We start from the raw sequence: 15878 nt of genomic DNA, 5'->3' as shown, positions 1-15878 counted from the left end.
GCGTCCCCTGCATCGGCAGGCGGACTCCCAACCACTGCGCCACCAGGGAAGCCCCACTATATATTTAAAAAAAATCTTTATTGGAGTATAATTGCTTTACAATGTTGTGTTAGTTTCTCCTGTACAACAAAGTGAATCAGCTATATGTATACACATGTCCACTCCTTCTAGAGCCTCCCTCCCACCCTCCCTATCCCACCCCTCTAGGTGGTCACAAAGCACCAAGCTGATCTCCCTGTGCTATGCAGCTGCTTCCCACTAGCTATCTATTTTACACTTGGTAGTGTATATATGTCAATGCTACTCTCTCACTTCGTCTCAGCTTCCGCTTCCCCTCCCCCACCCACCATGTCCACAAGTATGTTCTCTTCGTCTGAGTCTTTTATTCCTGCCCTGTCACTTGGTTCATCAGTACCATTTTTCTAGATTCCGTATATATGCATTAATATACGGTATTTGTTTTTCTCTTTCTGACTGACTTCACTCTGTATGACAGACTCTAGGTTCACCCACATCACTACAAATGACTCAATTTCATTCCTTTTTATGGCTGAGTAATATTCCATTGTATGTATATGTACCACATCTTCTTTAGCCATTCATCTGTCGATGGACATTTAGGTTGCTTCTGTGTCCTGGCTATTGTAAATAGTGCTGCAGTGAACATTGGGGTACATGTATCTTTTTGAATTATGGTTTTCTCAGGGTATATGCCCAGTAGTGGGATTGCTGGGTCATATGGTAGTTCTGTTGTTAGTTTTCTAAGGAACCTCCATAGTGTTCTTCATAGTGGCTGTATCAGTTTACATTCCCACCAACAGTAATGACTATATTTTTTATCTAACTTCTTTTGCTCAACATACTGTTTTTGTTTGTTATTTTATTTTATGTATTTATTTATTTATTTTGGTTGTGTCGGGTCTTAGTTGCGGAACGTGCGATCTTTCATTGCAGCGTGGGCTCTTCATTGCGGCGTGCAGGCTTCTCCCTGGTTGCGGTGCGCAGGCATCTCTCTCATTGTGGCATGTGGGTTTTTCTCTCTCTAGTTGTGGTGGGCGGGCTCCAGAGCACATGGGCTCTGTAGTTTGCAGCATGCCGTCTCTCTAGTTGAGGTGCATGGGCTCAGTAGTTGTGGCACGTGGGCTTAGTTGCCCCGAGGCATGTGGGATCTTAGTTCCCCAACCAGGGATCAAACCTGCGTCCCCTGCATTGGAAGGTGGAACACCAGGAAAGTCCCCCAGTGTACTGTTTTTGTGATCACCCGTGTTTTTACAAGTATCACAAAATTAATTGCTGAGTAGCATTCCATTTGAATAATAAACCACAATTTTTTTAATCCATTCTCCTGTTGATATAGATTTGGGTTGTTTCCAGTTTTTGACTGTTATGAATAAGACTGCGATGAACATTTGTAGACAAGTCTTTGTGCAGATTCATACTTTCACTTCTTTTAGGGTAAATAGAAGTGAAATTGCTGTGTCATAGGACAAACGTACATTTCACTTTACAAGAAACTTCCAAGCAGTTCTGCAAATATGCTCCCATAACCAATATGTGAAGGTATAGTTTTGCTCCCACATCGTGGCCAAGAATTGGTAATCTTTCCGATTTTAGCCCTTACAGTAGGTGTGAAATGGTATCTTATTGTAGTTTTAATTTGCATTTTCCTTAAGAATAATAATGTTGGCATCTTTTCTTATACTCATTAGCCATCGGTATATCTTTTTTTATGAAGTGTTTGTTCACATCTTTTATCCATTAAAAAACCTGGGTTGTTTTGTCTTCTTTTTATTAAACTGTGAAAATGTATATATTTACATATATAAACATATATGTATGTTTTTCTGGGTATAAGAACTATGTCAGATATTGGAAATATTTCCTCCCAGTTTGTGGATTGCTTTTTCATTATTTAAATGAGATCTTCCATGGAGTAGACGTTGTTAATTTTGAAGACTTGTAAATCTTTTAAAGAGTTAATTGATCTTTTTTTTTTTTGGTTAAACTTTCAGACATTTGTTTCTCTCCCCACATCATCAATTGTGGATTATTATTAGTAAACTATCATAATTATGAGTGGCTGTGTCTAATATCTCCTTAGTGATTGTGGCATTCTATGGAGAACTTCAATCATTAGTCATAGTGACTCCTAGTTTCACAAAGCCACAATCTCTTTTTGTAATTACCTATTAAATGTACTCCTTAATGAACAATTGGATATATCAGGCATACAAATGTTTATTAATAATACCTTAGGATAGTATAGCATTTTCCAGTGTTTTTGCGTACTTTTATTTTTTTAAATTATTTTTTATTAATTTATTTATTTGTTTTTATTTTTGGCTGTGTTGGGTCTTCGTTGCTGCGTGAGGGCTTTCTCTGGTTGCGGCGAGTGGGGTCTACTCTTCGTTGTAGTGCGTGGGCTTCTCATTGTCGTGGCTTCTCGTTGCAGAGCACAGGCTCTAGGTGTGCAGGCTTCAGTAGTTGCGGCACGTGGGCTCAGTAGTTGTGGCTCACGAGCTCTAGAGTGCAGCCTCAGTAGTTGTGGCACACTGGCTTAGTGGCTCCGCGGCATGTGGGATCTTCCCCGGCCAGGGATTGAACCAGTGTCCCCTGCATTGGCAGGCAGATTCTTAACCACTGTGCCACCAGGGAAGCCCTGCATACTTTTAAAATATTTGATTCAACTACTCTATTAGGTATATACCTAATATAAGTACAGTAAATACCTAACAAGGGTACAGTCCTCATAGAAGTTTTTGAGCTTCTTTCTAACTTTGTGTCTCCCTAGAGAGTATTAGATAAGAGAGATGACAGTCTATATCTTTTCTGTTGGAAGATGTTATAATGATAATAATAAAAGGTTTGGGGAAAAATCAACCATGCTTTTAAAGTCTGACATATCAACCATTTGATATCCCCAATTTTATTTTCATTCCTTCCCACATGAATATTTATATTTTGGGTGTCTAGAGTCTTACCTACATTTATAGGTCTTTCCTCCACCATTGCTTTTCTGATACTCGTTGAAAATTACATAGAAAGAGTGCTGCCCAAGTCAGGCTGACTCAGTTCTAAAGCTATAGATGACAGCCAGTGAATTAAGGAGAAAACAGGAAAGAAACAAGCCCACTGTATAGCTCAGAGAAATGATTAATCATGGCTCTAACAATAACCTTAAGTCTTCAAGGAAATAGTTAATTGTGGTCAGTATTCAAGGAGGAGAATACATTTAGCCCTGTACAAAGAAATAAGCAGTGTATGCCAGAGAAAAATAATGATGATTATATTTAAAAACATTATCAATTATGGGCATAAACTGTGTCAGATCTGATATATTCACTTATAGTGAGAACTGCATTCAGGAGGATACTGGGTAAGATGTTATTCTGATGACATACAGTGTTTTATATTATGTACAACCATAATAAAATTTCATCTTCTTAACACCTCTGTGAGGCAATGTATTACTACCTTATGGTTACCTACTTTCTTGTGACTTATATGAATTTCAAGAAGGAAGAAAAGGAGCTTATATTTACTAAATCCATCTTTGGGTTTCATTTTACTTCCATATTTCAAATCATCCTCATTTTCATTTGATTTTAATACATAGTTATTGAACATCTCCCATGCTTAGTTCTGGGGATTCAACAATGAGTAAGACAGTTTTGCCCACAGGTAGCTTTCAGGATAGGCAGGGAAAGTAGACTAAATTGTCAGTGCTTCCATACAGTGTAAACGTTAATGCCCAAGTGTCACAGCAGAGAGGATTTAACTGATCTTGATGGTGTCAGAGAAACCTTCATAAAGGAGGTGTATTAGTTATCTACTGCTGTGTAACAAATACCTCCCTCCCTAAATTTTAATGGCTTAAACCAACAAATGTTTGTTATCTGAAAATTTCTGTGGTTAGGGATTTGAGTGGATTAGTTAGGTCCCTCTGAATCATGGCCTCTCTTGAGGTTGGTATCCAGTCGGCTAGGGCTGAAGTCATCTGAAGACTTCAGTGGGGCTGGAGGATTTGCTTCTAAGACAGTTCACTTGCATAGTTGTTGGTTAAAGGGCTCAGTTTGTCTCTGGATATTGGCAAGAGACCTAAGTTCCTTGTCATGTAGACCTCCTCAGAGAGATGCTTCAGTGCCTTCATATGGCAGCTGGCTTCTCCCAGAGTTAGTAACCTAAGAGATAGTGCGAGGAGGAAGCCTCAATGCCTGTTACAATTACTTCTGCCGTATTCTGTTTGTTGGAAGTGAGTCACTAAATGCTTTGCACCCTTAAGCCCACACTTTGTGAAGGGAAGTGTGACAAAATATTTGGAGACATGTTTTAAAACCATCAAAGCTAGGGTGAAATTTAGAGGAATGAGTAGGAATCAGTGAGGTGCATGTGTCCCAGACAGAGAGGACAGTTTGTGTCAGGGCTTGGAGTGACAAGGGAGGGTTGCACGTGGGAATCAGATAGCTTTACGTGGCCCAATATGGAGTGAAGTTTGAGAAGCAGGGGAAGATGAAGGAGAGAAGACAGAGACTGAAACGAGGGTTTTCTGTTTAAAAGAATTACTCCAGTGGCTCTTTGGAGAATGGGCTGAAGGTGAACAAAATTAGAGGCGAGGACAGCAGTTTGGTGGCTCTAAAAGAAGTATAGATGAGGAGTGTTGAAGGCCTGATCTTAGCCAATACTGTGAATAGAGAGAATTCACAGAATTCACAGGACAGAATTGTTTGGCATTTAGAAATAGAATCAGTGGAAGGACGAAGGAGTGTCTGGGATGGCTTCTGGGTTAGTAGCTGGTGAGTACCGTCACATTGACTGGGAGCACAGGAATTGGAGCAGATAGAGATGGGAAATGGGAGATTCTGAGTTTGATTTTAAACATGTTGAGTTTGAGATGCATGTGAGACAACTAGACAGAGCCACCAAGGCTCAATACATATGTATATATGTGTACACACACACACTCACACACACATATATGAAGCTGAGACTATTGCTAGAGAGAAAAAGAGGGTTAAAATTTTCATTTTTTTAAATAGGAGAATTTTGGACATTTTTAAATGCTAAGGAAAAGAATCAGAGGAAAGGAGAGTTGAAAGGAAAGGAGAGGAACTTGATGAAGTATGATCTGAGGATGGTTGGGGGTGGGGGGATGAAATTCACAACATGGGTAAAGGGTTTGGCCTCGTACAAAAGGGAGAACTAACATTTTTGTCTAATAAGTCCAGTATCTGGGCTTCCTCAGTGACAATTTCTATTGACTTTTTTCCCCTGTATATAAGATGTACTTTCTTGTCTCTTTGCTTGTCTCACTATTTTTGTTGAAAACTGGACATTTGAAGTAGTATAATATGTCAACTCTGGAATCTCCCTTCAGGGTTTGTTATTGTGCTTGTTGTAATTGCCGTTACTTATTTGTTTAATGAATTTTCTTAGCTAGTTCTGTAGGGTATGTTCTGTCTGTCACGTGTGGCTGCTGAAATCTCTATTTCATCAGCTTAGTGGTCAGCTTGTGACTAGACAGAGACTTCCGTAAATGGGACCTGTAAATCTCCCAGCTTTTGTCAAGGAAGGGACTCTGTGTGCATGTTGGGAGATGCCTTGGACACACAGCCAGCCAGTCCCCACCTTAGCCTTCACTTACGGCTTTTGCAGAACCTCAGGGTCTTCCAGACGTGAGAACTTAGGGCCTTCTCAGGTCTTTTCCTGAACCCAGAACCCTGGGCATGAGCATGGCTTACTAGATCACCAGGATTATGTTGAAACTTTTCACAGCCTATTGTAGATATCTCATTCCCCAGCTTTTCTTTTCAAATATTTCGGACAGCTTGTTGTTTGCCTCAGCTGTTATTGCCACCTCAAGCAGCTGCAGTGTTAAACAATGGCCTCTGGGGGCTTCCCTGGTGGCGCAGTGGTTGAGAGTCCGCCTGCCGATGCAGGGGACACGGGTTCGTGCCCCGGTCCGGGAGGATCCCACATGCCATGGAGAGGCTGGGCCCGTGAGCCATGGCCGCTGAGCCTGCGCGTCCGGAGCCTGTGCTCCGCAACGGGAGAGGCCACAGCAGTGAGAGGCCCGCGTACCGCAAAAAAAGAAGGCCTCTGATTTTCAACAAATGACCCTGGGGAAAAGATTGTTTGCATTGAGCAAACTCTAAATCAGGTCAAAGAAAGGTAAGTATTGCCAGTGGAACTTTCCAAGGAACTACCAGAAAGGTGAAATAATGACAGTTATCCGTGAATGGGGCTTTGAGGAGCTCCACTCTGCTCTGTCCCCTCCAGAGGCTTCTAGGTTGCCGATTTTCACTTTAATTGAAGGCCTATTGGTTTTCATTGTACTGTGCATCTAGGAAGAAAGGAATAGCCCTAAGTCAAGTTAAAGCACCACTAAGCTTGCTGTCCTTACAACTATTGAGCCATTTTTTAATTGAATAAACACTCCCCAGATTGCTGCCAGCCTTTAATTAATTTTTAGAGCTCTGAAACATTTGATTTTGACCATTTTTTCCATTCTCATTGCTTTTACAGAGAAGAGTAGTTTTGGAGGTCCATACTCTGCTATTCCTTCTGATGTCACTCAGCAGTAAAGTTTAGAGAGAGGTGTTTGTGGGATGGGACAGAGAGCAGGTTTCAGAGAGATAAAAAGCAGAGAAACATTAATGGTCCAATTGAGGTTAGAGACTGTGAGTTAGTAACGGTGCCAGTCTGTTGTGTGCATGTGTTTCCCAGCAAGCTCAGCAGAGCGAGTATAGATGGTGAGAATGAGACAGTAAAATTCGACAAAGATGGGGGTTAACAGAGCAAGTGAGGAGAAGAGTAATAGGGCAGGAAGGTACTGAAAGCTGTATAGATAAGGAAGGGAAGCCACAGAGGAAATTAATGAGTTTGAAGAGTGAATGTGTTTGAATAAGGAAATGAGAAAACTGGGAGGAAAAATGGTGATCAGAGGATGGCATGGTTTCTGCATTTTAAGAATTTAAAGATAGAACCATTGATAGCTGATTTACAAGGTTCAGTCTTACTGAAGTTATGTGATTAACGAACAGAGAGGCTCATGTAAAGTATTTCACAATGGAGGCTGAGATCCTGTATTTTTTCTTTCTTTTTTTGGGCTGTGCTGCGTGGCTTGTGGGACCTTAGTTCCCAGACCAGGGATTGAACCTGGGGCCATGGCAATGAAAGCACCAAGTGCTAACCACTGGACTGCCAGGGAATTCCCTGAGATCCTGTTTTTCATTCACCAGTGTGATCTGGAATCCAAGAGCCTGCCTACCTCTTAGTAGGGATTAAATTGATGTATCTGGAAAATACGTAAGAAAGATTCATTTTCCAATTGGAGGAATCAGTAAGGGGAAAAAATGGCATCTGAGTTAGCTGTTGAAGAGATGAAAATAGCAACGAGAAGAGGTTGGTGGGAGAAAGGACATTCCTGACAGAGGGAAAGTATATCTGATGTCATTAAATTTAGAAAGAGTTGAGGGGAAATTGATTGTCTAGTTAGGCTAAATTATAGGGTATAAGTGCGGAAAGAACAGTACTAAATGGAGGTAGAATGATTAGGCTAAGACATGGAATATTTTGAAAACCCAGTTGAGAAATACGGTAAAGTAGTAAAGGAGTTCTAGCGCCAGGAAGTTTTAAAGCAAAAGCTTGATTTGTGATCAGAGTTTAGAACAACAAAATAACTGTGGCGACAGTGGGAAGGAACAGATTGGAGGGGAGAGCGCTTGGACAGAGAGACCAGTTGGGAGGCTTTCGGAATATTGTGACCTTCAGGACAAGGATGGTGAAAAATGGAAATTAATAGATAGATGTGAGATTTTATGGAATAAAGCAAAATGGTGATCACTAAGATAAGATTTAAAACATTAATTTGCAATTGACTCTACTGCTTTTGCTGACATTACAAAAGTTAAGGGGGCTTCCCTGGTGGCGCAGTGGTTGAGAGTACGCCTGCCGATGCGGGGGACACGGGTTCGTGCCCTGGTCCAGGAAGATCCCACATGCCGTGGAGCGGCTGGGCCCGTGAGCTATGGCCGCTGAGCCTGCACGTCTGGAGCCTGTGCTCCGCAACGGGAGAGGCCACAACAGTGAGAGGCCCACGTACCGCCAAAAAAAAAAAGAAAAAAGTAAAGGACGTAAAATGTTTGATAAAACTGAATCTAACCTTATGTAATTGGTCAGGGCTATCATTTATTTTCTGTTAGTCAGCAGAATGATGATTTGTGTATTCCAGAATAAATATGAACTCAATGTTTGAATTATACTATTTTTGGAGAATTGTTCTAAATAATATTTTAAAACATTTGAAAAAGTCATTTATTTTTATTCGTTACAAAGTTTGATTGAGATTTGAATTGCTTACTTAGAAATTATACCAGGTTAAAAAGATAACTGGTTAATATCAATGATTTTTTAAGGTTATTATACAGATACACCTAAAGGAATCAAGATACGTATACAATTTTCAAGAGACTAGCCTGCCTTCCTTCATAGCTTATTATAAAAAACTTGTTATTTTAATACATGCTTAGATCTTGACTGCCCTCTAGTGGTAATTGTCTTTTAAATGTATGGTTTGGAATGCAGCGTGTATAGATATTTTACATCCTATTTGAATGGTCATTGGTGTTTGCCCTCTCTGTGCTAGGATCTGTGAGGTACTAGGAACACAGTATATTATCAGATCTTGCCCTTAAAGTGGTTTGTTAAAGGCATAAATCCCGAATTTCTTCTTTGAGTAGCTTTGATAAGTGTGAAAGAAATATATCTGCTAACTGTTCATTTTTTTTAAATGTCAATTAGCGTTATATTCATTATAACAATTTAAAAACCGTTTATGTAACATACTTACATGAGCTAGAATTGTATGAGTGTAGAGTGTTTAAAATCAAGCAAAGGGGGACTTCCCTGGTGGTGCAGTGGTTAAGAATACACCTGCCAATGCAGCGGACACAGGTTTGATCCCTGGTCCGGGAAGATCCCCCATGCCACAGAACAACTAAGCCTGTGAGCCACAACTACTGAGCCCAGTTGCCACAACTACTGAAGCCCATGTGCCTAGAGCCCGTGCTTTGCAACAAGAGAAGCCACTGCAATGAGAAGCCCGCAACGAACAGTAGGCCCCTCTCGATGCAGCTAGAGAAAGCCTGCGCGCAGAGACCCAACACAACCAGAAATAAGTAAATAAATAAAAAGTAAAATAAAATTTTTAAAAAAGTCAAGCAAAGGATGAGAATTGCATGTTTGCGGGCGAGAGTTCTGTACCTTTGACGGTGGTACTGCTGATTAGCTATTTACTTGGGCTTCTGTGTCCAGGGATCAGGAGACTCTTTGTTCCTAGACTCAGTCCAGCAGGTGTTTATAGGGCACCTACTTTGTGTTCAACCACTTGATGCTACAGGGTATGCAACAAAAATTTGTTTCAGGTTGCCTGCGTAATCTGTGTTTAAACGTCTGTGGATCCAGATTTCCATTTAGTTATTTGTATTTTATCCAAAAACAGAAATGCTGAACTGTTGCTTCTTTAAACTATGGTTGCAAGCTACCCTAAGCTAATGCAAGAAATATCGAATATAAACTATGAGCCACATGGACATTTGGAGGAAGATCCATGGTGCTTACAAGTCCTTGGCATGATGATATCTATGAATAGCATGTTAATTTCAAGTTCAGTTGAATGCCATCAATGAGGGTAAGAATAATGTAGCAGTTATGACCCAGCACTTCCACCCCTGGGTGTATATCTGAAAGAAACAAAAACACTAATTTGAAAAGATACAAGTACCCCAGTGTTCATAACGGCATTATTTACAATAGCCAAGATATGGAAGCCACCTAAGTGTCCATCAACAAATGAATGGATATAGAAGATGTGTATATATACACAATGGAGAACTACTCAACCGTAGTAAAGAAGGAAATTTTGTTATTTGCACAAACATGGATGGACTTGGAGGGTATTATGCTAAGTGAAATAAGTCAGACAGAGAAAGACAAATAGTGTATGATATCACTAATATGTGGAATCTGAAAATACAGCAAACTAGTGAATATAACAAATACAAAAGAAACAGACTCATAGATACAGAGGACAAATCAGAGGTTAACAGTGTGGGGAGAGGGAAGGGGGAGAGGTAATATACGGAGAGGGAATTAAGAGGTACAAACGATTATGTGTAAAATAAGCTACAAGGATATATTGTATAACACAAGGAATATAGCCAGTATTCTATAATGACTGAAAACGAAGTATAACCTTTAAAAATTGTGAATCACTATATTGTACACATATAACATATAATATTTTACATCAACTACAGTTCAATTAAAACAATAGAATAGTGCAACAGCTTAAGGTCAGGGAAAAAAATGCCAGGACTAAGAAATTCTTCATCATTACCTCTTATTGACCCAAATTTTCTATATACTACCCCTGTTTTTATTACCTCTATTAGCAGAAAAGATTAGTGGTAAATATTAATACCAAGAAAAATTTGTAGTGAGCTTTTTTTTAAACATCTTTATTGGAGTATAATTGCTTTACACTGTTGCATTAGTTGCTGCTGTATAACAAAGTGAATCAGCTATACGTATACATATATCCCCATATCTCCTCCCTCTTGCGTCTCCCTCCCTCCCTATCCCACCCCTCTAGGTGGTCACAAAGCACCGAGCTGATCTCCCTGTGCTATGCGGCTGCTTCCCTTTAGCTATCTATTTTACATTTGGTGGTGTATATATGTCAGTGCCACTCTCTCACTTTGTCCCAGCTTACCCTTCCCCCTCCCCATGTCCTCACGTCCATTCTCAACATATGTGTCTTTATTCCTGTCCTGCCCCTAGGTTTTCAGAACCATATATATATTTTTAGAGTCCATATATATGTGTTAGCATATGGTATTTGTTTTTCTTTTTCTGACTGACTTCACTCTGTATGACAGTCTCTCGGTCCATCCACCTCACTACAAATGACTCAATTTTGTTTCTTTTTATGGATGAGTAATATTCCATTGTATATATGTGCCACATCTTCTATATCGATTCATCTGTTGATGGACACTTAGCTTGCTTGCATGTCCTGGCTATTGTAAATAGTGCTGCAATGAACATTTTGGTACATGACTCTTTTTGAATTATGGTATTCTCAGGATATATGCCCAGTAGTGGGATTGCTGGGTCATATGGTAGTTCTAGTTTCAGTTTTTTAAGGAACCTCCATACTGTTCTCCATAGTGGCTGTATCAATTTACATTCCCACCAACTCTGCAAGGGGGTTCCGTTTTCTCCACACCCTCTCCAGCATTTGTTGTTTCTAGATTTTTTGATGATGGCCACTCTGACTGGTGTGAGATACCTCATTGTAGTTTTGATTTGCATTTCTCTAATGATTAATGATGTTGAGCATTCTTTCATGTGTTTGTTGGCAATCTGTATATCTTCTTTGGAGAAATGTCTATTTAGGTCTTCTGCCCATTTTTGAATAGGGTTGTTTGTTTTCTTGATATTGAGCTGCATGAACTGCTTGTGTTTTTGGAGATTAATCCTTTGCTGATACGTTTGCAAATATTTTCTCCCATTCTGAGGATTGTCTTTTCATCTTGTTTATGGTTTCCTTTGCTGTGAAAAAGTTTTAAAGTTTCATTAGGTCCCATTTGTTTATTTTTATTTACATTTCTCTAGGAGGTGGGTCAAAAAGGATCTTGCTGTGATTTATGTCATAGCGTTCTGCCTATGTTTTCCTCTAAGAGTTTTCATAGTTTCTGGCCTTACGTTTAGGTCTTTAATCCATTTTGAGTTTGTGTATAGTGTTAGGGAGTGTTCTAATTTCATTCTTTTTTTTGCCGTACACGGGCCTCTCACTGTTGTGGCCTCTCCCGTTGTGGAGCACAGGCTCCGGACGCGCAGGCTCAGCGGCCATGGCTCACGGGCCCAGCTGCTCCGCAGCATGTGGGATATTCCCAGACCAGGGCACGAACCTGTGTCCCCTGCATCGGCAGGCGGACTCTCAACCACTGTGCCACCAGGGAAGCCCTGTATTTAATTTTTGATAGTTTGATTAATTTGTGTCTTGGTGTGGTTCTCCTTGGATTTATCCCACATGGGACTCTCTGTGCTTCCTGGACTTGATTGACTATTTCCTTTCCCATATTAGGGAATTTTTCAGCTATAATCTCTTCAAATATTTTCCCAGTCCCTTTCTTTCTCTCTTCTTCTTCTGGGATCCGTATAATTTGAATGTTGGTGTGTTTAATGTTGTTCCAGAGGTCTCTAGACTGTCCTCAATTCTTTTCATTCTTTGTTCTTTATTGTGCTTTGCAGTAGTTATTTCCAGTATTTTGTCTTCCAGGTCACTTATATGTTCTTCTGGCTCAGTTATTCTGCTATTGATTTCTTCTAGAGAATTTTTTTTAACATCTTTATTGGAGTATAATTGCTTTACAATGGTTTGTTAGTTTCTGCTTTATAACAAAGTGAATCAGCTATACGTATACATATATCCCCATATCCCCTCCCTCTTGCGTCTCCCTCCCACCCTCCCTATCCCACCCCTCTAGGTGGTCACAAAGCACCGAGCTGATCTCCCTGTGCTATGTGGCTGCTTCCCACTAGCTATCTATTTTACGTTTGGTAGTGTATATATGTCCATGCCACTCTCTTGCTTTGTCACAGCTTACCCTTCCCCCTCCCCATATCCTCAAGTCCATTCTCTAGTAGGTCTGTGTCTTTATTCCCGTCTTACCCTGGAGAATTTTTAATTTCATTTTTATGTTGTTCATCATTGTTTTTGTGCTCCTTAGTTCTTCTTGGTCCTTGTTAAATGTTTCTTGTATTTTCTCTATTCTATTTCCAAGATTTTGGGTCATCTTTACTGTCATTACTCTGAATTCTTTTTCAGGTAGACTGCCTATTTCCTCTTCATTTGTTAGGTCTGGTGGCTTTTTACCTTACTCCTTCATCTGCTGTGTGTTTCTCTGCCTTCTCATTTTGCTTAACTTACTGTGTTTGGGGTCTCCTTTTCACAGGCTGCAGGTTCGTAGTTCCCGTTGTTTTTGGTGTCTGCCCCCAGTGAGTAAAGTTGGTTCAGTGTTTTATGTAGGCTTTCTGGTTGAGGGGACTGGTGCCTGAGTTCTGATGGGTCGGGCTGGATCTTGTCTTTCTATTGGGCAGGGTGGTATCCGGTGGTGTGTTTTGGGGTGTCTCTGAACTTAGTATGATTTTAGGCAGCCTCTCTGCTAATGGGTGGGGTTGTGTTCCTGTCTTGCTGTTGTTTGGCATGGGGCGTCCCACAGTGGTGCTTGCTGACCGTTGGGTGGATCTGGATCATCGCGTTGAGACAGAGATCTCTGGGGGATCTCTTGCTGATTGATATTACATGAAGCCAGGAGGTCTCTGGTGGTGCAGTGTCCTGAACTCGGCTCTCCCACCTCAGAGGCTCAGGCCTGACACCCAGCCATAGCACCAAGACCCTGTCAGCCACATGGCTCAGAAGTAAAGGGAGAAAAATAAGAAAGAAAGAAAAAATAAAATAAAGTTATTAAAATAAAATTTAAAAAATATTATTAAAATAAAACAAGTAATAAAAAAATAAGAAGAGAACAACTAAACCAATACCAATTTATGTTTGAAACACTCAGTATCTGAGTCACCTTTATGCAAACAATTGCTTGTAGGAATGCTCAAAGAAAATGTAATTTTGGAGATAACTTATACTTCACTCCAACTCGCAAGAGTTTCATGTTATCTCTCCAGCGGCAACATTTTCTCTTGGGAAAATGACTCTCTTGGTACCTTTGTGTCTTTTCTAGTTTATGGCATTTTTCCACTGTGGAAAATCAGAACTCTTACTATTTTTATACCTTTAGATTGTTCTTTTCTAAAAACGTGCTGCTTAGAAGTTAACCCTTTGGCTTTAGGTAGAACTTCCAAATCTGGACAGGTGGCTGGGGGAGTTGCTCTCTCCTCTGTCATCACTTTATCTTCCTGCTCCAATTTGGAGATCAGACTGATCAGATTATCAATTTGATTTCCTGGTCACATAGAAAACCACAGATCACCGAGGACAGGTAGAACTTGAGGCTGTTTTCAAAACAAACTTGAGCTCCAGTGATGCTTTTCTTGTCGAGTTCTGCCTGCCATGCGGGGTTTCGCCAGGACACCCCGATGAGAGTGGACCAGCTGCCCTGGGCGAGACTCCAGGCTCTGTAGTGAGCTTTTAAAGAAATTAAATAAATAGTGGTTATATTTTTATACCACATTTTCCAATGTATTTGATTTAAGCTAATATTAACATTTATTTATAAGCATTTCTTGAGCACACTGTGCATTTCGTGGAGTCCAAAGTCCTGGAAACATAAAACAGGAAAAAGGACATGTGAGTTTTTCAGCAGTTTAGTTTTCTAAAAAACTGAGTGTTTCATACTCAGGAAATTGGGATTGAATTTGTTAGTACATGCTAGAATGTAAGTATGACTGTATTTGCACATGTCGACATCACTAAAAATAAGGATAATATGTGAGAGCGTTTTATTTTCCTGAAAAGGAATCTCCCAATGTTTGTGTAGTTCAAAGCTCGTTTTCTGTACCTCTTAGATTAGTTTAGGGAAGATTGCAACCATGATTTAAAGAAGCGGTGGATCAGTGTGCTGTTCTTGAGAAAATACTGACTCTGGAAATGTGACTTTTCCTATTTTTTTTAATATTATGGCATTTAGAACTATCTCCTTAATGGTTAATTTTCTTGTCCTCAAAAAAGTAGTTTACTATTCTACCTTTCAAAAATCATTCGGTTATTAAGTAACAGATGTGAGAATATTGTACCCTTCATCACGGAGATGTTTCTCTCATTTAAGCCCCTTTCCACTCCCACCTTGGATGTATCGAAAGCAAACTTTCTCTCTTCAGAGAATTTTGTACGTGCTGTCTGCTGCATAGAGTAGTATAAATGTCTCATTTTTAAACTGTATTACTGCATTCATGTTTTCAGTAAGGTGTTTGAATGTATTGTATGATATGAGTGTGTGACATTTGAGGCTGTCACTGCTGGACACAGGAGATTTGCTTGGATCAGACTAAGTCGTTAGGTGTGAGCATGTGTGTATATGTGGGGAAAGGTGAAAAAACAAAATGTTGCTTATTCAGAAATTTAACCCAGGTTTTGAAAGGTTTATCAGCAGATGCAGTTCATCTACATGCCCTAAAATCACCATAAAGTCATCAAAAAGTAATAATTGATCATTTCATTAAATCAGCTCCTATTATGTGCTGGGACCTCTTAGTCCATTTTTCTTTTCTTCAATCTAACCTTAAATTGTTAAAGATGATCTGTGTGTTTATCGTCAACCTTTAGAGCATATCGTGACTATTTTTATTTATTTGGTCACATCAGTAGTTTAGCTTTTAATAAACTTTTATTATTTATCAGGTCTTCCCTAACTCCTGAGAACAGATGAGCACTAATATTTAACTGGTACCTGCTAATTCTGTGTGAGCTCCTGAAGGTAGAGTGGAGAGAACACAGGTTGTAGCGTTTGGCAGCTCCCGAATTCTGCCATTAGTCGTGTGACTTCATTAAGTCACTTAAATTTGCTTCTCTGTATCTAACTCCAAACTTCATGGAGCTGACCATATCCTTTGATATCAGTTCAGTGGACCCTTGTCCCCATGCGCTGTGATTTCCCAGGAGGTGACGTTCTCCAAGTCATTCTAGCTCCAGGTCCCCTGGTCTGAGGTTTTGTACCACTGGCACACTCCATCTCTGGTGCACCTCACGTCCTACAGATATTTTTTCCCCGTCTCACCACACGGATCCTGAGGTTGGACCTGACCCTTTTATTTTTTCCTCAAGTCACTTAAACACAGCATTTGTGTGTATAGTGCATTAC

At 40.1% G+C, this 15878-nt stretch overlaps 1 protein-coding gene across 1 annotated transcript in view; it reads left to right on the top strand.

Moving 5' to 3' along the window:
- The window catches only part of RYR2 (ryanodine receptor 2), a 721598-nt gene that overhangs the window by 438276 nt on the left and 267444 nt on the right, over positions 1–15878 (top strand). The gene's annotated exons all lie outside the window — the stretch shown is intronic.

Source organism: Pseudorca crassidens, chromosome 16 (assembly GCF_039906515.1).
Source record: "Pseudorca crassidens isolate mPseCra1 chromosome 16, mPseCra1.hap1, whole genome shotgun sequence".
Classification (NCBI taxonomy): Eukaryota; Metazoa; Chordata; class Mammalia; order Artiodactyla; family Delphinidae; genus Pseudorca; species Pseudorca crassidens.
The sequence above is the reverse complement of the archived record's forward strand: the minus strand, read 5'-3'. Positions and strand labels throughout refer to the sequence as shown.